This window comes from Mirounga angustirostris, unplaced genomic scaffold (assembly GCF_029215605.1).
Source record: "Mirounga angustirostris isolate CCGP_5_RB_7025 unplaced genomic scaffold, mMirAng1.0.hap1 SCAF_12, whole genome shotgun sequence".
NCBI classification, from domain to species: domain Eukaryota; kingdom Metazoa; phylum Chordata; class Mammalia; order Carnivora; family Phocidae; genus Mirounga; species Mirounga angustirostris.
The window spans coordinates 51580365-51605679 of NW_026991720.1; the positions used below are offsets into that span (position 1 = coordinate 51580365).

The 25315-nt window shown below is 40.9% G+C and overlaps 1 protein-coding gene across 3 annotated transcripts in view; it reads left to right on the forward strand.

The window, feature by feature from the left end:
- Positions 1-25315, forward strand: part of IGF2BP3 (insulin like growth factor 2 mRNA binding protein 3) — a 154647-nt gene that overhangs the window by 13518 nt on the left and 115814 nt on the right. The gene's annotated exons all lie outside the window — the stretch shown is intronic.

Consider the following 25315-nt stretch of genomic DNA (forward strand, 5'->3'; position numbering starts at 1 on the left):
AAGCTCGTTGAATTGCTGTGTTGGACACCTGAAACTAATGTGACATTGCACATCAACAATACGTCATTTAAAACCAAAGGAACCGGGGTGCCTGGGTGGCTTAGTCGTTAAACGTCTGCCTTCGGCTCAGGTCATGATCCCAGGGTCCTGGGATCAAGACCCGCATCGGGCTCCTTGCTCAGCGGGAAGCCTGCTTCTCCCTCTCCCTCTGCCTGCCGCTCTGCCTACTTGTGCTCTCTCTCTCTGTCAAATAAATAAATGAAATCTTAAACAAAACAAAACAAACAAAAAACCAAAGGAACCTATGATGGTAAAGCTGTTTGAAAAATGATTGTGTTCTTCCCCGTGATGCCCAAATGTCTGTTGTAGGGGCACCTGGGTGGCTCAGTTAAGTGCCGGGCTCTTCATCTCAGCTCTGGTCTTGATCTCAGGGTGGTGAGTTCAAGCCCAGCATTGGGTACCACACTGGGTGTGGAGCCCATTTAAAAAAAAAAATGATTACCAAATGTTTGGCTTATTTTTAAAGATTTTATTTATTTATTTGACAGAGAGACAGCTGGAGAGGGAACACAAGTAGGGGGAGCGGGAGCGGGAGCGGGAGTGGGAGAAGCAGGCTTCCCGCTGAGCAGGGAGCCCGATGCAGGACTCGACCCCAGGACCCTGAGATCATGACCTGAGCTGAAGGCAGACGCTTAATGACTAAGCCACCCAGGTGCCCCCCAAATGTTTGTTATAACTCTTGGAAAAGCTCTTGGAAAAATGGAGAAGCTCTTGTGTGTTTTTGGCTTTTTTTTTTTTTTTTTTGAGAGAGAAGTATGGATGAAAATTTTAATTTTAAAGTAATCTTAAACTTTTTTGGGTGCTAATTTACCAATTTCTGCATTTTTGAGTTTCAGAAATGAGTTTATTTCCCATGGCTGATGTAAATTTTTAGTTTAATAAGCATAAATTGGGCACTGGTGCTCAAGGTCAGTTTAATGCTTGGTTTCAGAAAGGGGCTAGAAAGAAGAATAAGATACTTGTTCTGAAGAAAAGTACGTGGCGTATAGTGGCTTTCACTTTGTTCTCTTTCAATGCCTGGGTGATATTTTTATCTTGAACACCAGCAGTGGCTCACTGTGGCATTGATCCAGAAGGTGGATGAATATCTCTGCAGGTAAAGAGAAAGTGTAAATATGTCATGGGGTATGTATGGTATGCCCCAGAAACGTGGGTTGGGGGGCATTAGGCTTAAGTGGGTATTGGTACAGCCAGCCAGGAAGGGATGTGAAGGTAGATGGAGGCTGTGTGCAGTGGGGATGGAGAAGGCAGGAGGGACAGCAGGAGCCAAGGCATGTGAGTGTGAAATATCCTGGTGTGTGCCGGGGAACTACAGGCTGTTTGGGATTAGAGAGGCTCAAGTGTGAGGCTGGATACTGGTTGAGGCTGAGCCTAGAGGGGGTGCTGAGAGCAGCCTGTGTGCTTGAGGAGGGTCTGTTACTTGGATTCTTGGATGTGTTTAACTTTCAGGGCTCAGTCAGTTTAGTTAATGCCATTTAGCAGATGGTTATTTGGGATCACCATGCAAGACTTGATGCCTAGATTAATTTGGGGTTCTGCTTACCAGAGATCATCTTGAAATGCTTTTACCTTTGAAGTACTTTGTGGGAATGACTGTGCCCCAATAAACTCCATGGGATTTAGGGCTGTTCTCAGGACACCCTCTGACAGGGTAATTAGGGTAAATTGTAATATGACGAGGAACCCTATAGGAAGACTGACTGAGCCTGGGTTGTTCTGTTACCTTTTTTAGGTTGTTAGTGACAAGACAATCATCAGTGATGATTAAAACACCTGGTACTCTGTGATTTTTATTAAGGCATTTCAAATGATATAATGAACCGTTGGAGCAAAATGAGACACTTCTGTGTGCACACATGATTGAGCAAAATTAGGGGTGGCAGTAAAGCACAGCAGTAGGGAGGGCCAGTGACATCTTGCTTGGAATCACCTAGACCTCAGTTAAAATCCTTGTTCAGCTCAGTGATCCTGGGCACAGTGATGAAACTCTGCACCCCTTAGTTTATCTAGAAATAGGGGCAATAAAACTTATTTGCACAAGGTTGTCAGGAATTAAATGATGTTTGTAAAGGATTCCTTGGAATATCTGACACCTAAGTGGTATTGTCTCATATTAATAAGTTTGTGTATTTACATGTGGCAATTGAAAATAAAAGATAATTATTCCGGGGCTCTTGGGTGGCTCAGTCAGTTAAGCGTCTGCCTTTGGCTCAGATCATGATCTCAGGGTCCTGGGATCGAGCCCCGCATTGGGCTCCCTGCTCAGTGGGGAGCCAGCTTCTCCCTCCCCCTCTGCCTGCTGTTCCCCCTGCTTGTGCTCTCTCTCTGTCAAATAAATAAATCTTAAAAAAAAAATTATTCCTGCATAATCTCATGGTTTGTGCCTCATATGTACATAGAAAGTTTCCACATTTCTTTGTAGAATGTGAGTGTGCTGTGAATAAGACTTTTTTTTTTTTTAATATTTTATTTATTTATTCATGAGAGTCAGAAAGAGAGAGAGTGAGACGCAGAGGCAGAGGGAGAAGCAGGCTCCCCGCCTAGCAGGGAGCCCGATGCGGGACTCCATCCCAGGACCCTGGGATCATGACCTGAGCCGAAGGCAGACGCTTAACCATCTGAGCCATCCAGGCGCCCATGAATAAGACTTTTTACTTTGTGTCTAGATTTGTAGCTTTTAGGATCCCTAAAATCTATCTAGTTGTGAAATTGTCTTAAGATACTGTTAAAAAAAAAATAGGAGGGGCGCCTAGGTGGCTGAGGTAGTTAAGCGTCTGCCTTCGGCTCAGGTTATGATCCCAGAGTCCTGGGATCGAGCCCCACGTCGGGCTCCCTGCTCAGTGTGGAGTCTGCTTCTCCCGCTGACCCCCCCCCCCACCTCGAGTGCACTATGCTCCCTCTCACAAAAATAAAATCTTCAGAAAAACAGATTAGGAGATAAATAACTGCTGTTAATTTCAAAGAGAGACAACATAGTACAAAAATGTACAAAAAAATAAAACGTACAAAAAAGTGAGAGTTCAGAAGGAAGTATCTGAAAAGCCAATGTACTTAGGAAAAGAGACCTAATCTTATTAGTTATTAGGTAAATGACAATTGTAAGAGCAATTTTTGCCAATCAGGTTGGGAAAAATGAATAAGATTGATAATACCTGGTGTTGGCAAGAGTGTGAAGGAATGGGCACTCATAAGCTAGAGTAAATTGGCAGACTTCTTGGTAGGTCATTTGGCAGTATCTGTTAGAACTTAAAATGTAACTATCCCTCAACCAAGTATATGAAGTATATAGAGAAAATCCACCCTCACACAGATGTATAGTTGGAAAAGGAAAGGGATATTTTAATCATCTTTTTATTTTTTTATTATTTTTTTTAGGATTTTATTCCATTTTTTGACAGAGACAGCAAGAGAGGGAACACAAGCAGGGGGTGTGGGAGAGGAAGAAGCAGGCTTCCCCCTGAGCAGGGAGCCTGATGCAGGGCTCCCTCCCTGGACCCTGAGATCGTGACCTGAGCAGAAGGCAGATGCCCAATGACTGAGCCACCCAGGCGCCCCTTAATCATCTTTTTAGATAACTGTGGATATTCTTTGTTCCTACACCAAAACTCAACAAGTGGTAGTTTTTTTAAGGCTAGTTGAAATGTGGGATTTTTTTTTTTTTTTTTAAGATATTTATTTATTTGACAGAGAGCGACATACCGAGAGAGGGAACACAAGCAGGGGGAGAGGGAGAAGCAGACTCCCTGCTGAGCAGGGAGCCCGATGCGGGGCTCGATCCCAGGACCCTGGGATCATGACCTGAGCCGAAGGCAGACGCTTAACGACTGAGCCACCCAGGTGCCCCGAAATGTGGGATATTATCAATGTGAAATCGTATCAGTGAATTTTATACTTTTAGATTAAAATCCATTCGTCTCTCTTGCACTTTGAATGGCTCCTTTATCCTTAAATATTGGGAAACTGTCAAAGCTCATGGCCAAAATTTTGATTTTTTTTTTTAACTTAAAAGCTCAAATTTAGTCATTGGCAACAAATACTGTTAGTTTTTCTTGAAGTGACTGGCTGACTTTATTCTCTTTTGAGAAAATGTCCGCCAGATACTCAACCTTAAATAAACATAGTTTGTCTATAGCTCTTTCAAGTAAAAATGGTGCTCCGTGAAAAAAAAGTGGCTGATTCAGTCTTGCAACTCAAACAACTGCACGGTGCTTTTTCTCCAGAAAAAGCCATGATAGATAGCAGGAGTACTTTATGCCTACTGTCCTTTTCTTCATAGTTATTGACAAGATGTGTATCCAAGGGTAATTGAAGAAAATCAGTAGTTTTTACTGCTTCATCAAGGACATTTAAAAATGAAACTTGGATTGTATTTTGCTGTGAGTGCCTGTGAAGAACGTAGTGACAACTATAGTTGAGTACTACTGCTTTGATTCATGCTAAGGTGCCAACAGTTTACCCACCATTGTCTTTGCCCGTTTGCTTCAGTGCAAATGTCAACACAATGAAAAAGGCAAATAACATCTTAGTGTTATAAAAATATTAAAAAAAAAAAAGTTTGACTTCTCGCCCTCTTGACAGTGTCTCATGGACCCTCTAGGAGTCCACATACTCTCTACAGTGAGAATTGCTGCTCTACACGAACGTGATATTTGAAATTATTTGGATTAGGTTCTCCTGTGAATATGTATTTACATCATCACACAACAGATGGCAAGAACAAGTGAGGATTTTCTACAACTCCGTGGCATGTTAGGCTCAATAGGGAGTTTTACAGAAGTCAGTTTGTGAAAAGCAGGTGTGGGAAGAGGAAAAAAACAAAACAAAAAAACAAAAGAAAATAAGCACAAAGGAAAAATCTAGGTGTATGAAGGATAAGATAATGAGAATAAATAGCTGGGGAGCACTTAAATGCACGTGAGTGAAATGAAAGGAGTTTGGAGATTTCACAGCCCACAGTCACGCTTGAAGTTCCTTAAACCAAAGTGAACCCCACATGTTGTTGGCTACTGGTCTTGCCTCAGGAAATGAAAAGTCTTCAGAACCTTTGTTCTTCCTGGGACATTGAAATCTAATCAGAATCTCAGGGCATCATCAAAGTTGAGGTGTGTTGAGGCTGGAAGTTTGTGATGACTCATTGTGTTTGCAATGGTGACCAAGTGAAGAGTCCTGCCTCTGACCTATATCAGCCAGCTTTCCTTGCCCTAAGTAACTGTTGGTTAAATATAGACAATAACTACCTTTGTTCCTATCACAGGAGAGGTTCTTTTCTTGTCTTCGACAATTTTTTTCTTTAAGAATTCTAAATATGGGCACCTGGGTGGCTCAGTAGTTAAGTGGCCGCCTTCGGCTCAGGTCGTGATCCCACAGTCGTGGGATTGAGCCCCACAGTGGGCTCCCTGCTCGGCGGGAGACCTGCTTCTCCCTCTCCCTCTGCTCCTCCCCCTGCTTGTGTTCCCTATCTCACTGTGTCTCTCTCTGTCAAATAAATAAATAAAATCTTAAAAAAAAATTCTAAATACAACGAATGACCTTTCGAGTCTTTTCCATTCTGTGTATTTTTTCTGGTTTGAGAAAGCTTGGTAGCTTGCCATTGTGTTATCTTTTTGCAAATGGTTCTGTTTTGCTGATCTTGGATCTTAGGAGTTTTTTATTATTATTTTCTTAAGATTTATTTTGAGAGCGAGCCTGTGTGAATGCATGCATGTGTGTGAGTTTGGGGAGGGGCAGAGGGAGAGAATCTCAAGCAGACTCCCCGCTGAGCATGGATCTGTGGTGGGGCTCCATCCCACAGCCTGTGAAATAGATCATGACTGGAGCCAAAAATCACGAGTCGGACACTTAATCAAATGAGCCAGCCAGGCGCTCCTCATCTTGTCGGTTTTTAAATGACTGATTTAACAAGTTTTTTGGGTTTTTTTTGTTGGTGGGGGGGGAGCACAAGCAGGGGGAGCGGCAGGCAGAGGGAGAAGCAGGCTCCCCCCCCCCCCCAATGCGGGGCTCAATCCCAGGATCCTGGGACGATGACCTGAGCTGGGGCAGACGCTTAACCGACTGAGTCACCAGGCACTCCTGATATAACAAATTTTTGAGTGTTTACTACTAGGGAGTGCTTTAGGTTCTTGGGAGAGAGAATTAAATGGAAGTTAGGAACTTACTCATGAAGCATGGGATGTAGAGCGATGCTGCCCATTAGGGCAGCCCCAAGAAGCTCTCTAAGCAATGGAAATGTGGCTAGTCCAAATTCAGTTGTTGGGTACGTATAAAATACACACTGGATTTTGAAGACTCTTGAAAAAGAGAATATAAAATATCTCAGATAATTTTTATGTTGATTTCACCTATTTTTACTTGAATGTGGCTACAGGAAAAATTAATATATATGTAGCTTGCATTTGCAGCTTGTGTTATTTCTGTTGGGCAGCACAGATTTAGAGAGGAGATATGGACAAAATAAATATATAATGTGAGGCACGTTGAAGACTACAGAGAAAAATAGGGTGAGGAAGAATGAGACAACTGGCAAGGGGTTGGTTTTGATTTTTTCATAGTGGATGATAAGGGAAATCCTCACCAATACGGTGCTGCATGAGCAGAGGCTTATAGGAGGTTAAGGGAATGAGATGAGCAGGCAGGTAGGTGCCAAGTGGGGAAGAGTGACCCACGCAGAGGGGACAGCCAAAGCCCATGCATGCTCACTGCCTTTCTTTTTTTTTTTTTTTTTGAAGATTTTATTTATTTATTTGAGAGAGAGAGAATGAGAGACAGAAAGCATGAGAGGGAGGAGGGTCACAGGGAGAAGCAGACTCCCTGCCGAGCAGGGAGCCCGATGTGGGACTTGATCCCGCGACTCCAGGATCATGACCTGAGCCGAAGGCAGTTGCTTAACCAACTGAGCCACCCAGGCACCCCCCCCCCCCACTGCCTTTCTAGTCATTAAGGAGGCCATCATGACTGGATTAGAGCAGAAGGAGAACCATAGGAGAGGAGCATGCATGTTGGTAGATAAGGAAGGGAATGAGCGGAAGCCATGGATGAGTTTTTATTTTTATTTTTTTAAAAGATTTTACTTATTTGAGAGACAACATGCATGCGCGCACAAGCCTGGGAGAAGCAGAGGGAGAGGGACAAGCAGACACTGTGCTGAGCGCAGAGCCCAATGTGGAGCTTGATCTCACGACCCTGAGATCACGACCTGAGCCGAAGAGTTGGATGCTCAACCAACTGAGCCACCCAGGTGCCCCTGGAAGGGTTTTTAGAAGGGGCAGTTGTGATGGGATTTATCTTTGAAAGGGAACTCTCTCAGAATAGACCATGGTGGGCTGGTGGGCCGGTGGAATGGGATCAGGGAGACTAGTTAGAAGATTATAATTGTAGAGGCCAGAGCTAGTGTTATTGGGACCAGAGCTATTGAGGTGTTGTGGTAGTGGTGTTGAATGGTTAGAATCTTTTTTTTTTTTTTTTTAAGATTTATTTATTAGAGAGAGAGACAGTGACAGGGATGGCGTGAGTGGGGGAGCAGGAAGGGCGCAGAGGAAGAGAATCTTTCAAGGAGACTCCACACTGAGTATGGAGCCCAGCATGGGGCTCGATCCTACCACCCATGAGATCATGACCTTAGCTGAAACCAAGAGTCAGAGGCTTAACCAGCTGAGCCATCCAGGTACCCCTAGAATCTTCTGTTTCGTTTTTGTTTTTTTTAAAGATTTTATTTATTGACAGAGACAGCGAGAGAGGGAACACAAGCAGGGGGAGTGGGAGAGGGAGAAGTAGGTTTCCCGAGGAGCAGGGAGCCCGATGCGGGGCTTGATCCCAGGACCCTGGGATCATGACCTGAGCTGAAGGCAGATGCTTAACTGACTGAGCCACCCAGGTGCCCCTAGAATCTTCTATTTTGAGCAAAGGTGGAAGAACTGGATGAAGGAGTGATGCCAAGGATACCTTGACAGTTTATATAGCAAAAGCACCTGGAAAAATGAAATTTCCACTAATTGTGATGAGCAAGATTGTGGAAGTGGTATGATAAGGGATAGGGGAGACAATGAGTTCAGTTTGTCTGGGTTAAGTTTGAGATACCTGTTAAGACATGTGGAGATAGGACAGTGAATGGATAGTAAACGGAGGAGAACTGGTGATGGAGCCCAAGGACAGGCCCATTAAGGTAGGAGGAGAATCTTGAAAAGTACCCGGAGGTCAAAAACTTGATGACAGTGTTTAGTAGGAAGAGTCATCAGCTGTGACAAATAATGTAGAAGAGGGTGAGAATGGAGTTGGCAACATTATCGTCATTGGTGTCGTGATAGGTGGAGTTTAATGGAATAGTAGGACTGAAACCCTGAATTGTGTGGGTTTGTGAACGGATAGATGGAGAAGAGGTAGAGACAGTGAGTATGGATAGGCTTTCACGTAGATTGCTATGAAGACATGTGAGAAATGGGATGGTAGTTGGAGGGGTTGTGGTCTAAAGGGAGAGCTTTAAAAGCTTTTTACTTCAATTTACAGGAAAGTTGCAAAAACAGTACAGATGATCCATACACCCTCTTTCTAGTTGTCCCACGTTAGCTTTGACTACTCAAAATTTTCTGGAAAATTTGAGAGTGAGTTGCAGAACTACTGCCATTCTCCTCTAAATACTTCAGTATGTGTTTCCTAAAAACAAGAACATTCTATTACATGACCATAGTAAAATTACCAAAATAAAAAGGTTAACATTGTTACAATAGTGTTTAATCTATGGATGTTTAGATTTCGCCTATTGTCCCACTGTCTTTTTTTTTTTTTTTTAAATCCTGGATTGAATCCAAGATTATATACTGCGTTTAGTTGTGATGTTTCTTTGGTTTCTTTTATTTTTATTTTATTTTTTTAAAGATTTTATTTATTTGACAGAGAGACACAGCGAGAGTGGGAACACAAGCAGGGGGAGTGGGAGAGGGAGAAGCAGGCTTCCTGCTGAGCAGCGAGCCCAACGCGGGGCTCCATCGCAGGATCCTGGGATCATGACCTGAGCCGAAGGCAGACGCTTAACGACTGAGCCACCCAGGCGCCCCTCTTTGGTTTCTTTTAATCTGGAACAATTCCTTCGTCTTTTGTCTTTGCTGTCCCTTGTGATTATTTGTTGTTGTTGTTGTTGTTTTCTATGACCTTCATGTTTGTGAGGAGTATAAGCTAGTTACTTTGTAGAATGTTCCTCAGTATTGGTTGGTCTGATGTCTCCCCACTGTTAGAATCAGGTCATGTGTTTTTGATGGAATACCACAAAAGTAATGATGTCCTTAGTGTACCACATCAGGAAGTATGAGATGTTGATTTTTGTTCTAGTAATGGAGATATGTTAACTTAGATTTTTTTTTTTTTTTTTTAAGATTTTATTTTATTTGACAGAGAGCAGGGGCTGGGGGAGAAGAAGAGGGAGAGAGAAGCAGACTCCCAACTGAGCAGGGAGCCTGTGGCGGGCCCCAGGACCTTGGGATCATGACCTGCGCTGAAGGTAGACACTTAACTGAGCCATCCAGGTGCCCCTAGACTGATTTGTTAGAGTGGTATCTGCCAGTATTCTCTAGTATAAAATTACTATTTTCTCCTTTGTATTAAGAATCTTGCGAGGGATATTTTAAGACCGTGAAAAGATCCTATTTCTCATCATACTTTCACTAGTTTTAGCATTCATTGATAATTCTTATCTGAAACCATTATTACTCTAATGGCTGCGATAGGGTGACTTTCTAATCCCGTTATTTTTCCTGCATTTGTTAGTTGGTATTTAACTTAAGGAAGAGTTTTCCTCTTGATTTCGCCTCAGGTCACGATCTCAGGGTCCTGGCTGGGATCAATGCCCCGCGTCAGGCTACATGCTTGGCACAGCGTCTGCTTGTCCCTCTGCCTCCGCTCCTCCTCCCCACTCTGTCTCTAAAATTAAAAAAAAAAAAAAATTTTTTTTTTTTTTGCTTCATTTCATTTGTTAATAGCAATATGGACTCATTGATATTTCAGATTATAGCATGTTAGCTATTACTTTCTTGCTCTGTTGAAGTAAGGGTTTTAATTTTAAGGTTACGAGATATTAGCATGGTGGTGGTAGGCTAAAGGCATGATTCAGCGCAGATGGAGAAATGATTATGATAACCAAATGTCCAAAATACTGGATGAAATCTTGCATGATAGTGTTTCATTTTAGATGAGCAGCTTTGTACTTAATTTGAAAACGTAACTGCCTAAATGCAATAAATCTTCTATCTTTGACTCTTCTGGGGGTGTCTTATAACTAGTGAAAATCATGGCCTTCTTCATGTATCGGATACATTAAGTCTAAATTCAGATACTGTGTCCTGTACCTGAAAATGTATATACTAGACAATAGTTATTACACATCACTTACAAAAACTGTTATTCAGATGTAGGTTATTTTGTTCCATACTGCCTTACTTAATTGTAGCTCCTAATCGTGCATTTTTCCCAGGCTGTTGGATTTTGATGCACTAATTCAGTACTGTGAAATTGGTAGAGCATGGTCATATTTCTTCAGTGTTTAATCTTCTGTCTCTTGGTGAGTGGTGTGCACACTGAACCAAATCAAAGTAATCTTTTTTTTAAGATTTTATTTTTAAGGGGCACTTGGGTGCCACAGTTGGTTAAGCTTCTGACTCTTGGTTTTGGCTCGGCTTGTGATCTCAGGGTCATGAGATCCATCCTCGCATCAGGTTCCATGCTGAGCACACGGATACTGCTTCATATTCTCTCTTCCTCTCCCCCTCCTGCTCATGCTCTCTCTCTCTCATGTAAATAAATCTTAAAAAAAAAAAAACTAAAAAAAAAAAAAGATTTTATTTTTAAGTAATCTCTACACCCAGTATGGGGCTTGAACTCATGACCCCAGGATCAAGTGCCACGGGTTCCACTGATTGAGCCAGCCAGGCGCCCCTCAAATGTAATCTTAAACTATTTTTTTGAGATAATATACTATATACAGAACACCCACAGGAATTAGGCAAAACTATATTTTTCTATGGTAATTAAAAACGTTGGAAGATTGAAGGCGTGCCTGGCTGGTGCAGTTGGTAGAGCATGCGACTCTTGATCTCAGGGTTGTGAGTTTGAGCCCCACATTGGGCATAGAACTTAATACAATTAAAAAAAATTATTTTAAGATTTTATTCATTTGAGAGAAAGAGCACAAGCAGTGGGAAAGGCAGAGGGAGAGGGAGAAGCAGACTCCCCACTGAGCTGGGAGCCCGATGCAGGGGCTCCATCCCAGGATCTTGGGATCATGATCTGAGCCAAAGGCAGATGCTTAACCATCTGAGCCACCCAGGCACCCCTTGATAAAATTTTTAAAAAAGTTATAAAATCTTTATTAATTTTTTTTTTCAAGATTTATTTGAGAAAGGGGGGAGAGAGACAAAACGAGCAGGAGGGAGGAACAGAGGGAGGAGGAGAAGCAGACTTCCGACTGAGCAGGAGCCCTACCCGGGGCTTGATCCAGGACACCAGGACCACGAACTAAGCCAGAGGCACATGTTCAACCGACGGAGCCACCCAAGTGCCCCAGCCCCCTTAGTGTTTTTAGAGGTTTTAAAAAGTAGGTTTTTTTTTTTAAGATTTTTTTTTTTAAAGTAATCTCTACACTTAAAGTGGGGCTTGAACTCATAACCCTGAGATCAAGAGTTGCAGGGTGTATTGACTGAGCCATACAGGTGCCTCTTAAAAAGCACTTTTAAGAGTGCCTTGGGGGGGGCGCCTGGGTGGCTCTGTCGGTTAAGTGCCTGCCTTGGGCTTAGGTCATGATCCCAGGATCCTGGGATCAAGCCCCCCATCGGGCTCCCTGCTCAGCTGGAGCCTGCTTCTCCCTCTGCCCCTCCCCCTGCTCATGCTGTCTCTCGTTCTCTCATGCTCTTTCAAATAAAAAAAAATTTTTTTTTAAGATTTTATTTTTTTGACAGTGCACAGCTGGGTGAGCAGTAGGCAGAAGGAGAGGGAGAAGCAGGCTCCCCATTGAGCAGGGAGCCCGATGTGGGGCTCGATCCCAAGACCCTGCAATCATGACCTGAGCTGAAGGCAGACACTTAACTGACTGAGCCACCCAGGTACCCCTCAAATAAAATCTGTAAAAAAAAAAAAAAAGTGCCTTGGAAGCTGGGAAGGGGGGGGAAATTGTGGTAATATAGTATGTTCAGTACTATTAAAAAAAGTGGGTTTTTTTTGTTTTTTTAAGTAAACTATGTCCAGTGTGGACTCACAATGCTGAGATCCAAGAGTCACATGATTCATGGACTGAGCCAGCCAGGTGCCTCCAAAATATTGGAGTCTTGATTGAGGAGTAAAGTATGTTTACCTATATCTGGGCTGATAATATGTTAAAACTTATTTTTTTTAATTTTTTATTTATTTATTTTTTTAAATAATTTATTTGAGGGGCGCCTGGGTGCCTCAGTCGTTAAGTGTCTGCCTTCGGCTCAGGTCACCCCACATCGGGCTCCCTGCTAGGCGGGAAGCCTGCTTCTCCCTATCCCACTCCCCCCCTGCTTGTGTTCCCTCTCTTGCTGTATCTCTCTCTATCAAATAAATAAAATCTTTAAAAAATACTTTTTATTTATTTGAGAGAGAGCATGAACAGGAGAGAGGGGCAAAGGGAGAGGGAGAAGCAGACTTCTTGCTGAGCAGGTAGCCTGATCCCAGGGCTGGATCTCAGGACCCCAGGATCATAAATGTCTTTGTTATTAGTAGGATATTGACAATGTTACATTATTTCCTTATTAGTACTTGTTATAGATTATTAAAATTTTCTGAAAATTTTAGCATGTGGTTTATTCCCATCATCAATTATGGAAACAAGAAAGGTGTTTGTGCAATTTTTTTTTTTTTTTTAAAGATTTTCCTTATTTATTTGAGAGAGAGAGAATGAGAGAGAGCACATGAGAGGGGGGAGGGTCAGAGGGAGAAGCAGACTCCCCGCCGAGCAGGGAGCCCGATGCGGGACTCGATCCCGGGACTCCAGGATCATGACCTGAGCCGAAGGCAGTCGCTTAACCAACTGAGCCACCCAGGCGCCCCAACTTCTTTGTTTTTAAGATTTTATTTTTAAGCAAATCTCTACACCCAATGTGGGGCTTGAACTCAGAACCCTGAGATCAAGAGATGCATGCTCTACTGACTGAGCTAGCTGGGTGCCCCTCAACTTCTTTGTTTAAAAAAATTTTTTAAATTTTTTTCAATTTAATTTTTTAAAATTAAGTAGACTCCACGCCCAGCATGGAGAGAGAGCATGAGCAGGAGAGAGGGGTGTCTTGATCTGAGATCAAGAACTGAGCTCAGATCACGAGCTGGGTGCCCAACTGAGTGAGCCACCCAGACACCCCTTTTTAAAAATATATATACTTTTCTTTTAGAAGGGGGCCGGCAGAAGGAGAGTGAGAATCCCAAGCAGACTCCATGCCCAGCACGTGAGCCTGATGCAGGGCTTGATCTCACAACCCTGAGATGACCTGAGCCAAAATCAAGAGTTGGAGGCTTAACCAACTGAACCACCCAGGCACCCCTAAAAATACTTAAGATATTTTACTTTTAATGTTTTTTTTTTTTTTTTTCTCCTAATGGTGTTCTTAAACTGCTTCTTTGGGTTCCCAACCTGTTTTATTTTTAAAATTAGAATTTTTGTTGAAAAATCTTATTAAAGTGTTCTGGAAAAGACTGAAATTTGATTTGTAAACTTAAAACAAATATTTCAGGATTTTAAAGAAGGAAATTATTTTTAGTTCTTAGTTTTTTGTTTTGTTAAGATTTTATTGATTTGAGAGAGAGCACGAGCACAAGTGGGGTAGAGGAGGAGAGGGAGAAGCAGACTCCCTGCTGAGCACGGAGCCTGGGGATCCATCCCAGCACCCTGAGGTCATGACCTGAGCCCAAGGCAAACGCTTAACCAACTGAGCCACCCAGGTGCCCCTTTTTCCTTTTTTTTTTTAAAGATTTTATTTTAAGTGATCTCTACACCTAACATGGGGCTTGAACTCACAGCCCCCACATCAAGAGTCAACACTGAATGAGCCAGCTGGGCAGCCCTATTTTTAGCTTTTAAGCTGTTAACATAAATGATGTAAAGTGAAATTTACATTAATGAATTTTTAACAAATGAAATACTGGTGTGTTTTAGTTCTAGGTGGAAATTTAAAACATTTAGTGTACATCAGTCTAGCTGATTCTGAATTTATGGACTTGTTTAAAGTAAGAGCTTTTATACAAACTACATAATTAAATGTTATTAAATATAATGAAATTATAGCTAGTAATTTGATACTGTGTAATATATCTGATTAGTTATGTGTCTTCAATCTAAACAAGTTTATTTTAAAAATAACACTGTTTATACTTTCTAAATATGTAGATCTGACATTTGAGTTTTGGTCATCTTAGATTTGTGTATCTGTGAATGTTTAACTTTTTCGGAATAAGTTCTAAATTTTATAATAGCGCAGGGCACCTGGCTGGGTTAGTGAGTAGAGTGTGCAGCTCTTGATCCTTGGGGTCGTGAGTTGGAGCCCCCACATTGGGGGTGGAGATTACATGAAAAAAATTTCTGGGGTTGTCCGGGTGGCTCAGTCAGGCCTCTGGCACTTAATTTCGGCTCATGATCTTAGGGTTGAGGGATACAGCCCCGCGTTGGGCTCCATACTCAAGGGGGAGTCTACTTAGGATTCTTTCTCTCCCTCTGCCCCTCCCCCCTAAAAACAAATCTTTCAAAAAAAGGTTTTTTATAATGCTATTAATTTAAAAATTAAAATTTCACTAAAATGCTTTCTAATGGCTTGGTTAATCATAAAATTCTGGTAACTAGTTTTATTGTAATTTTTAATTTGGTTTAAATACTGCTATCCTAAATCTCTAAAATTTGTCAGTGGGCTAGGTGGATGTTTTAGTAAAATAACCTCAAAATTCCTAAAACAATTTTTTTTTAAGATTTTATTCTTAAGTAATCTCTATACCAACATGGTGTTCAAATTTAGAACCCCGAGATCGAGAATCACATGCTCTTCTGACTGAGCCAGCCAGGCACCCCAGTACTGAAACTTTTTGATTAACTTTGAAACATAACTTCTTGAAATCTGGGGATTGGTCTCAGCAAAGATTGAGTATGTATTAATTTTGTTATTCCAATAATGAAGCAAACACAGAAATGCTGAATTAAAATTTTTGAAAATAATAGTTCTTCATTGTTTGAACAAAATTTTAAAATTCCCAGGATGACATGAATCCGTAGCCAACTGATAATCTATTTCAAGAGATTGTTTTAAAGCTATTGGTATTTGCAGTTTGACCTCTTGGCTTATTTGCAGTTCAGTTTTTCTTTACTCTTACCTGTTGAGCCCTGCTAGTGATCACCTGTGTGCCCAGGTGGTAGGGAGACAGAAAAGCATTTTCTCTTTTGAAGGAGAAAAACTAGCATTTTATGGTAATTTTATTCAGTTAGAACAAATTTATATGAAACGTGCGTTAACATCTTTTTAGCCATTGTCGTAATTGGCAGTAACTTTAAATGCATAGCTGGACTTAATCTTTCAGACTGATAATTTGTACTTTCTGGAGGAGGTGGGAGCTGTTAAGATTCTGGAAGTCTCTTCTGTCTACAGAATTTTAAGATGTGTGTGTTATAACTAAATCAGATTTGGTTGTTTGGTTTTTTTGATGCTATTTGTTTGGTCTCCTAACTGTCATGACTCTGAATTTACAGGCTCTTGAAGAGATAAACCAAATTGCACATATAGCATTTTTCCTGTTGCTTTTTCTGCTTGTATCACAGTGAGGATAGAATTGTAATAGTTTTTTAGTTCCCCAGTCTCTATATTTAAAGCCTTCCCAGGTCCTGAAATACTTAAAGTTCTAAACATAGGGGTAAATAAATAGAGGCTATCCCAACAGTTAAATCTATAGGGAAAGGAATTAGAATCCCAAATATTTGTAAATGACATTGTAGTCTTAAATTTAAGATGTATTCTGATTTTAATCATCAGTAGCATATGCTAAATGTAAGTGTATGTAAGACCTTTTAGAAAAAAAAGTTAAAACTTTGACCTAGGTCCTTTCCCAGCCCTTCTCAAGCCTGGGTAAAAATTAAAATGACCTGATAAGTGGACAAATGGTGGTTAGGGGGTGTGTTTGTGTGCTGCCCCCTGGTGGATGGTCTGTCTTGATAGCTTACATTCTGTATTTGTTTCTACAAGTCAGTCTTCAGGCAATTAATTAACGGCTTGGCCGTTTAACACGTTCTTAAGTGTTTTGAAAATGCATAAGCTTTTATTTCAACATTTTTACAAGGTGTTAAAGTCTAAAGCCCAGCCCACTAAAATTTTAATGCCTTGTACAGATTGTTAACGACAGATTTAGTTTGTGATAGTTTTTCTAATAGTAAAGCTTTCAAAAGGGTTAGAACATTTAGGAAAGGGCTGGACAGGCCGGGTGGAAAGGGCCATTTTAAACTCTTGGTGTCAGTATTACAGAGAAAGCCTGAGGGCAGGTAGATGTGTTGTGGGTACACCTGAGGGAATGTACTGTATGTATTGTGCAAAGGTGAGAGCCTTGTATGCTTGTATACCTTTGGTGCTCGATGCCCCGTCTCCTTTTGGCTTATGCTAAACTTTTTGGCCAGTTACATTAACATGGTAAAGAAGACCAAGAGTTTGTTCCTTTGAGAGACTGTCCTTCATGGGTTTGGAGATGTGAGTCATAGATAGTGTTTAGGTATAATCACACTGATTATTTTTTTAATTATTACTATTCTAAGTAATCTTTATGCCTAACTTGGGGCTTGAACTCACGACCTCGGGATCAAGAGTTGCATGCTCCACCACCTGAGCCAACCAGGTGCCCCTACTCACAATGATTATAAGCATGATACTACATTTTATTTATTTTATTTTATTTATTTTTTTAAAGATTTTATTTAGTTATTTGACAGAGAGAGAGGCAGTGAGAGAGGGAACATAAGCAGGGGGAGTGGGAGAGGGAGAAGCAGGCTTCCCGCGGAGCAGGGAGCCCGATGCGGGGCTCGATTCCAGGACCCTGGGATCGTGACCTGAGCTGAAGGCAGATGCTTAACAACTGAGCCACCCAGGTGCCACCGATGATACAACATTTTAGATTGTCTTGACTGAGCCAGCCAGGCAGCCATGATAGGCAGTTTTAACATGTCACCTTCTAAACATGGCAGAAAGTGGAGCTGTTGAATTTTCTAGCATCTGGGGTTTTTAGGTTTATTTAGATTTTACCATCACTGCTCTTGGAAATTTGTCATTTTTTTTTTTTCGGAATGTAATTGGAAGTAAGAATATAATTTGGAAATGTGAAATATAGTTACTGAAGTTCTAAAGAAAAAACACAAATACATTATCATAAAGCTGCTTTTTTTTTTTTTTTTAAGTTTTATTTACTTAAGTAACACAGCTCTTCACCCACAGTGGAGCTCGAACTCACAACTTGGAGATCAGGAGTCACATGCTCTCCAACTGAGCCAGCCAGTGCCCCTTTTGCAAAGCTTTCTTAATTAAAAGACTAATGCCTAATACTTTTAAGATTATTTTATCAAACAGCTATTACATCTAAGCATGTTGGGCCCTTGAAAGGACTTCCCAGAAGGGAACTTCTTGAAATATCCTGTGCATTGGATATGTTATTGTCAGTAGAGTTATTTGTCTTATTCATGTCTCATATTAGCTGCTGGGTGAAGCTGGATATTTTGGTTACTTTGAAATGATCTACTGTTTTGATGTGACCTCATTGATCATCCTCTGAAATGTGGGTATAAACTAGGTAATTTCTAGAATTTTCTGCAGGAGGTTGGGATTGATAGTATTATGATTATATTGGACAGTTTTCTTGAAGATCTGTGGGAGCGGTTTTTTTCTTACATAAAAGTCAAATAGTAGACACCTAAAATTAAGGTAGAAATCGCATGGAAATTGGAGTGAGAAGTTTCAGTTTGGCTTTTCATTTACCTGCTTTTTACCTTGGTTAAAAGAACCTCTTGAGACTGTTTCCTTAATCTATAGAGTGGGACTGTTAATGCCTACTGGACTTGGTTGTTGGTGTAAGGACACACTGAAAATGTATTTCAAGTGCCTGGCATGATCTTTTGCCCTTTAGAAGTCACTGAATAAATGGTATCTCTTCTTTTAATTCTCAATATTGAAATTTAAAAATTGATTCTTAAATTGTAATTGTGGCAGAAATAATCTGGAGATGATTACTCTCCCTGGGTGTTGCTGACTTTAATCTTGCTAGCAGTAGAAAATGCAACTTTTCATCTGCTGCGTCTTTTGTTTGTATCAGAATTGGCATAAATGCAAATTGTGTAGAATTGTTGGACCGTGTAACAAAGAGTTCTTTCTATTTTTTATATATTTTTAAAGATTTTATTTTAGAAAGACAGCTTGCAAGTGCGCATGAACAGGGGGAAGGGCAGAGAAGCAGACTCCCTGCTGAGCAGGGAGCCTGATGCAGGACTTGATCCCAGGACCCCCGATCATGACCTGAGCCGAAGGCAGATGCTTAACGACTGAGCCACCCAGGCGCCCCCAAAGAATTCTTTTTAAATGAATGACACAGATAATGTCACTAATATACATTGTTACAAGATAGTTTTTTGTGAATATTCTATATTTGAAGTTACACTGTAGTTATTAAAACGAAAGGAATCTTGTACTTTCCACCTTAGGCAAGAGGAGACTGTCATCTAAAGCAGTCTTAGGGGGCGCCTGGATGGCTCAGTCGTTAAGCCTTTGGCTCAGGTCATGATCCCGGAGTCCTGGGATCCAGCCCCACTCCGGCTTCCTGCTCAGTGGGGAGTCTGCTTCTCCCTCTGCCCTTCACCCTGCTCTTGTTCATTCTTACTCTGTCTCTCAAATGAATAGATACAATCTTTTTAAAAAAGATTTTATTTATTTATTTGACAGAGAGCAAGATAGCTAGAGCAGGAACATAAGCCTGGGGAGAAGTAGGCTTCCTGCCAAGCAGGGAGCCGGACACGGGGCTCGATCCCGGGACCCTGGGATCATGACCTGAGCCCAAGGCAGACGCTTAAGGACTGAGCCACCCAGGCGCCCCGAATAGGTACAATCTTTAAAAAAAGGGAGGGGGGGCAATCTTAGGACCTTTTAGTGTTTCTGCAGTATGGGAAATGCTAATGTGGTTGAAGGTTATGTGAGTGAAAAGTACTTAGGCTTCTTCACTATCAGACAATTATACAAACTTAAATCATATTTTTCTTCTAAAACTTTTTTTATGTTACAAGTACTACCAAGCCTTGGGCTTGATTTTGGTGGGATTTATCATTTGTGAAGATGGCAACTTCTAGAGACTAGAGAGCAAAAAAAAAAAGGAAATTTCAGAAGTACTACAGTAGAGACAATAATGTAATAAATCCTCTTCACCCATCACCTAGCTTCAAGAATCACCAGCTGATGACCAGCCTGGTAACCAGCCGGTTGGATATCCATGCCCCAATGTCGTACATCCCCTGATTATTTCTGAAGCAAATTCAAGGCAGCCAAGTATATTATATTCCAAGTTCTTTACATTGCTTCTCTAAAAGACAAGAACTTACAGACTATCATTATTACTTATAAAAAACACTGGCACTAATTCATGATAATAGTCCAATTTTTCCCAGTTATCTAATTGTTTTGGCCGTTTATTTGAATTAAGATTTATGTAAGTTCCATACATTTGTGATTGGTTGATATGTCTTAAGGCTTTATTTATTTATTTTTTGAAAAGATTTTATTTTTGAGAGAGTCTGAGTGAGCATAAGCAGTGCAGAGAGGCAAAGGCAGAGGGAGAAGACTCCCATTGAGCAGGGAGCCCAATGTGGGGCCTGATCCCAGGGCCCTGAGATCATGACCTGAGCCGAAGGCAGATGCTTAACGACTGAGCCACCCAGGCGCCCCTTTCTTTCTCTCTCTCTTTTTAATGTCTAGGTTCCCCATCTTTTTTCTTTGATACTTATTAGAAAACTTAGATATTTGTCCTGGAGAGTTTCCCAGGGTCTGGATTTTGCTGATGTGGTGTCATTTAACATGTAACTCTGTCCCCAGAGGACACCATAGGTCTAGAGAATTTATGATATTCAGTGATGCTTTATTATTATTCTTATTATTTTTAAAGATTTTATTTATTTATTTGATAGAGACAGTGAGAGAGGGAACACAAGCAGGGGGAGTGGGAGAGGGAGAAGCAGGCTTCCTGCCGAGCAGGGAGCCTGATGAGGAGCTTGATCCCAGGACTCTGGGACCATGACCTGAGCCGAAGGCAGACGCTTAATGACTGAGCCACCCAGGTGCCCTTATTATTATTTTTTTAATTGGCAAACATGTTTTAGGCAAGACATGAGAATGTTTTGATGTCTTGGCCAAGTTGTATTTGTATAAAGGAATAACAGATTCAAGTGGTTTTTTTCATGTGAGTTCAAGTCTATAGATGAGGAAGCATGTTGCATTGAAGCATAGATTCTTCAACCTATTCTTCCTTAAGTAGTGTAGACATACCTGGTTTTGTTTTTTCACCTCACCAGAAAGTATTTTTTTTTTTTTTAAAGATTTTATTTATTTATTTGATAGAGTACAGGCAGAGAGAGATGGAGAAGCAGGCTCCCCGATGAGCGGGAGCCCAATGAGGGGCTTGATCCCAGGGCCCTGAGATCATGATCTGAACTGCAGGCAGATGCTCAACTGACTGAGCCACCCAGGCACCCCCTCACCAGAAAGTTAAGTAGCTTATTAAGCAGGAAAAAATTGGCTGCTGTAAACCTGGTAAGGTTGCATTGCATTTATATTATTATTTATGCTCCTTGCTGGGAGAAGGATTATCTACAAAGTGGTATATGGTTATATCTTGGGAGAAAAGCTAGAGTTGGGTTGCCTTGGTACAAAGTATGTCAGACCAAGATGTTTGGATCAAACTTATATACCTTCTTTGCTTTCTTGATACATAAGAATTATTAAAGACCTAATTATTTTAAAAAATTTATTGTAGAGGCAGATTGTGTGAGTTGGGGGAGGGTCAGAGGAAGAGGAAGAAAAGTAGATTCCTGGCTGAGTGTGGAGCCTGACTGAGGGCTCGATGTCATGACCAATCATGACCTGAGCTGAAATTAAGAGTTGGACGCTTAATTGACTGAGCCACCCAGGTGCCCCAAGAATTCTTGACTTACATGAAACTGAGAATTTTCATACTGATTGTCTTGTGAGCAATTAACAGTTGTTTGCTTATTTTATTTGCTTGATTATATAAAACATTAAAATTGGAAATATAAACCTTGTGGGTTGTATAATTCTACTTCTTAGAAACAAGGAAGGCATCTACACTCTTCCTTCTTCAGACTCTTAGATAGTGGGATAATTGTAGTGTCTAAAGTTCATGAGTAGGTGATAGAATTTAATAGTAAACGTCGACTTCTCCACTTAAAAAAAACCAACAAACTAAAAACCCCCAAAACCAACAAAACCAAAATCCAAGGATTTAGGATTGGTCTTAGATAAGAACAACATCCAGTTAGTAGTAACATAAAATAAAAAGCGTTAATGTAGAGATACCCCTATATTCAAAATACAGCACTTTTAAAAGTTTAGTCACCTTGGCTCAGTCAGTGGAGCTTGTGACCCTTTATCTGGAGTCTTGAGTTTGAGTCCCATATTGAGAGTAGAGTTTACTTAAAAAAGTTTAGTCACCTTAAAACACCTCTTCTTGCAGGTACAAGTACAGTTTACTTAGTGAAGGTGAATTTTAAGTGAGACATAATTCCCTATGAAACTTTTTTTCTTGATCCTGAAATTCCATTGACGAACAGAAATAAAATTTGATCAATTGGTTTTTTCCTTTGAGTGTCAAGTATACCAAATTTTAAGCAGCTCTGTCCAACTGAAAAATGTGAATTATGTATGCAATTTTAACTTTTCTAGTAGCCACAGTAAGAAGTAAAAAGTAACAGGTAAAATTAATACTAGTATTTTATACAATTCAGTATATCTAAAATTTTAATCTTTTAACATGTGGTCAGTATTAAAAATTGTTGAGAAATCTATTTTTAAAATTATTTATTTTAGGGAAAGTGAGCATGAGCACGGGGAGGAGCAGAGGGAGAGTGACAAGTGGACTCTGTGCTGAGCGCAGAGCCTGACATGGGGCTTGATCCCATGACCCCAGGATCATGACCTGAGCTGAAATTGAGTAGGATGCTTAACTAAGCCACCCAGGCACCCCTTTTGAGAAATTAAAAATTTTTTTTGTACTAAGTCTTCAAAATCTGTTATACTTTATACTTACAGAATACATCAAGTCAAACTGGATTAGCTACATTTCCAGCCTCGTGCAGCTAGTTGCTATTCCATTGGACAGAGTTGTTTTAATACAGACAGCTTTTAAAATCACTTTTTAAAAATAAGTCTTGCTGGGGGCGCCTGGGTGGCTCAGCCGGTTAAGCGTCTGCCTTCGGCTCAGGTCATGATCCCAGGGTCCTGGGATCGAGCCCTGCATCGGGCTCCCCGCTCAGCGGGAAGCCTGCTTCTCCCTCTCCCACTCCCTCTGCTTGTGTTCCCTCTCTCGCTGTGTCTCGCTGTCAAATAAATAAAAAATCTTAAAAAAAAGTCTTGCTGGAAAAAATGTATTGGTATTTATAAAATTAATTTAACTGGAAAAACATGGGAATGAGTAATTTTCTTTGCTTTTTTTTTTTAGGGAATGATTAATTTTCAATGTGACTCAAACATTATTAGAGATTTTGTATCTGAATATTCCCTTGTGATCACCCTAATTTTCAAGGAAGATACATGTAATTTGCTATATTGTGTTAATGTTGTACTTTTGAGTTATACGGGCAGTGAGCTTTTTATTTAAATAGTAACTCCCTAATGTTCAACTGCATGTGTTTCGGTGGTTGGTTGAAATACTGGTGGTGACTTTTTTGTTTAAAGACCCAGTTTCAGGGCCACCTGGGTGGCTCAGTTGTTAAGCGTCTGCCTTTGGCTCAGGTCATGATGCCAGGGTTCTGGGATCGAGCCCTGCATCGGGCTCCTTGCTCCGCAGGAAGCCTGCTTCTCCCTCTCCCACTCCCCCTGCTTGTGTTCCCTCTCTCGCTGTGTCTCTCTCTGTCAAATAAATAATTAAAAATCTTAAAAAAAAAACAACAAACCCAGTTTCAGATTCAGATTGAAGACTACAGAAATCTTTAGCTATTCAGGAATTAAGGATCAGTTTGTACTGTATTAACTCAACTATTTTAGAACACTGTTCTGTTGTATTGCCTTGCACATGTCCTAAGGAAGTGTAAGAACTTTGACTGTATTTCTCCATTGATGGGACATTTCTCCTACAAGAGAGATAGGAGTGTGTACTGCAAACATTAGTAATAGGAACAGCACACAGAAGAACATTTAGCCTTTCTTGGACTCTGCCAGCCTATACTATACCCTTGGCTTTGGTCAAGTTTTCATCCATACACTTAGGGCTGTAGACTGTTCTACATAGATGAAGATAAGGTGTGCAACTTTAAAACATATATACACTTGTTTTATTTAAAGGGACTAAAACACGGATGTGGTTCCCATGGTGATCTGGGAGTTAGGGGATGACAGAAGAATCACTTCAGATTTTCATTTCCAACTTTTTTTCATTCATTCCTTGTTTAAGCAATGTTGCTTAAATCGCTCATAATGAGCCAGGCAATTTGCTAAGCACTTGAATATGCAACAGTGAATAAGACAGAAATAATTTAGCCCTCATGGGATTTGCCCTGATAAATGAATATCAGTGGTCCCCAGACTTAAGTGTATGTAAATCTACATTTCTCCAGCCCACCTCAGAGATTCTGATTTAGGAGGTCTGCATTGGGGCCCTGAAATTCTCATTTTAAGAAACCCTCTTGGTTCTAATGTAGATGGTCCCATAGACCACACTTGGAATAACATCTCTTTATCTGTATGGTTGAGGGGACATCATACTTTGTCCTCTTTTCCTTTCTTCCATCCAGTATTCAGTTCACTAGGACCTGGCATCCTCCTTAACTGTTGGAACAAATATGTGTTTTTTTTGTTTTGTTTTTTAAAGATTTCATTAATTTATCTACAGAGCAAATGAGAGAGCACAAGTAGCGGGGAGAAGGAGAGAGAGAGAAGCAGGTTCCCCACTGAGCAGGGAGCCTGATGTGGGGCTGGATCCCAGGGCCCTGAGATCATGATCTGAGCAGACATTTAACTGACTGAGCCACCCAGGCGCCCCTTTAACAGAGATTCTTAACTTGAGGTTAAGATTTACTGATTTACGGATTTACTCCATGTTGCTCCCTCCTTCTTGTTTTTACTGACACTTTTTTAAGACTGCCCTAAAATGTCTGATTTCTTCTAGGCTGTAAAATCTTTGGGGGAGAAAGCACTGATGTTACAGAGTTAGTTAGAACTGTTGAAATCTAGAACTGGTTTCTCTTGCTTTATCTTAGGTTATACTACAGGTTGGAAATAAGGCTGATGTCCCCCTTAACAATAAGTAAGGTTTATTTTATAAAACAAAACCAAAAAAATCTAAAGCCATCCATGATTCTCCCAGCTGGAGTGTGTAATGGTCCCTTTTACTGGGTCTCTGGGTGCTTCGTAGTTTTCTCTACAAATTTAAGGCTAGGTCTTTGAGCATGCTACAGCTTTATATGAGAAAATAACATAAGAGAATCCTTGAGTCAGAGGCTTTGATAAGAGACTATCAAGTCAGTGATGAGGCAAGGTTATGCCAGTTGCTACTTTTCACCAGCAAAGTGTATTAAACTTTTTTAAAAATTGAGGTGGACCAGGGCACCTGCGGGGGGAGTGGGGGGGCGCTCAGTCGTTAAGTGTCTGCCTTCGGCTCAGGTCATGATCCCAGGATCCTGGGATCGAGCCCCACATTGGGCTCCCTCCTCAGCGGGAAGCCTGCTTCTCCCTCTTCCACTCCCCCTGCTTGTGTTTCCTCTCTCGCGGTCTCTCTGTCAAATAAATAAATAAAATCTTAAAAAAAAAAAAAATAGAGGTGGACCTTTTATAGAGCCACTTCTTAAAAAATCAGAAATGATATATATACATATATAAAATATTGAATGCTATTACTAATATAAGTAATTAGCAATACTGAATTTGGCCGGGTTGAACAAGTTCCTTTTTGGGTATAGATTGAATTGGTTGGTACAGCTGGAATTAAAGTGTGCAGCTGGTACAGAGTGCCTCCAAGTGGTGGGTCAAAGAGGCCACACTATACT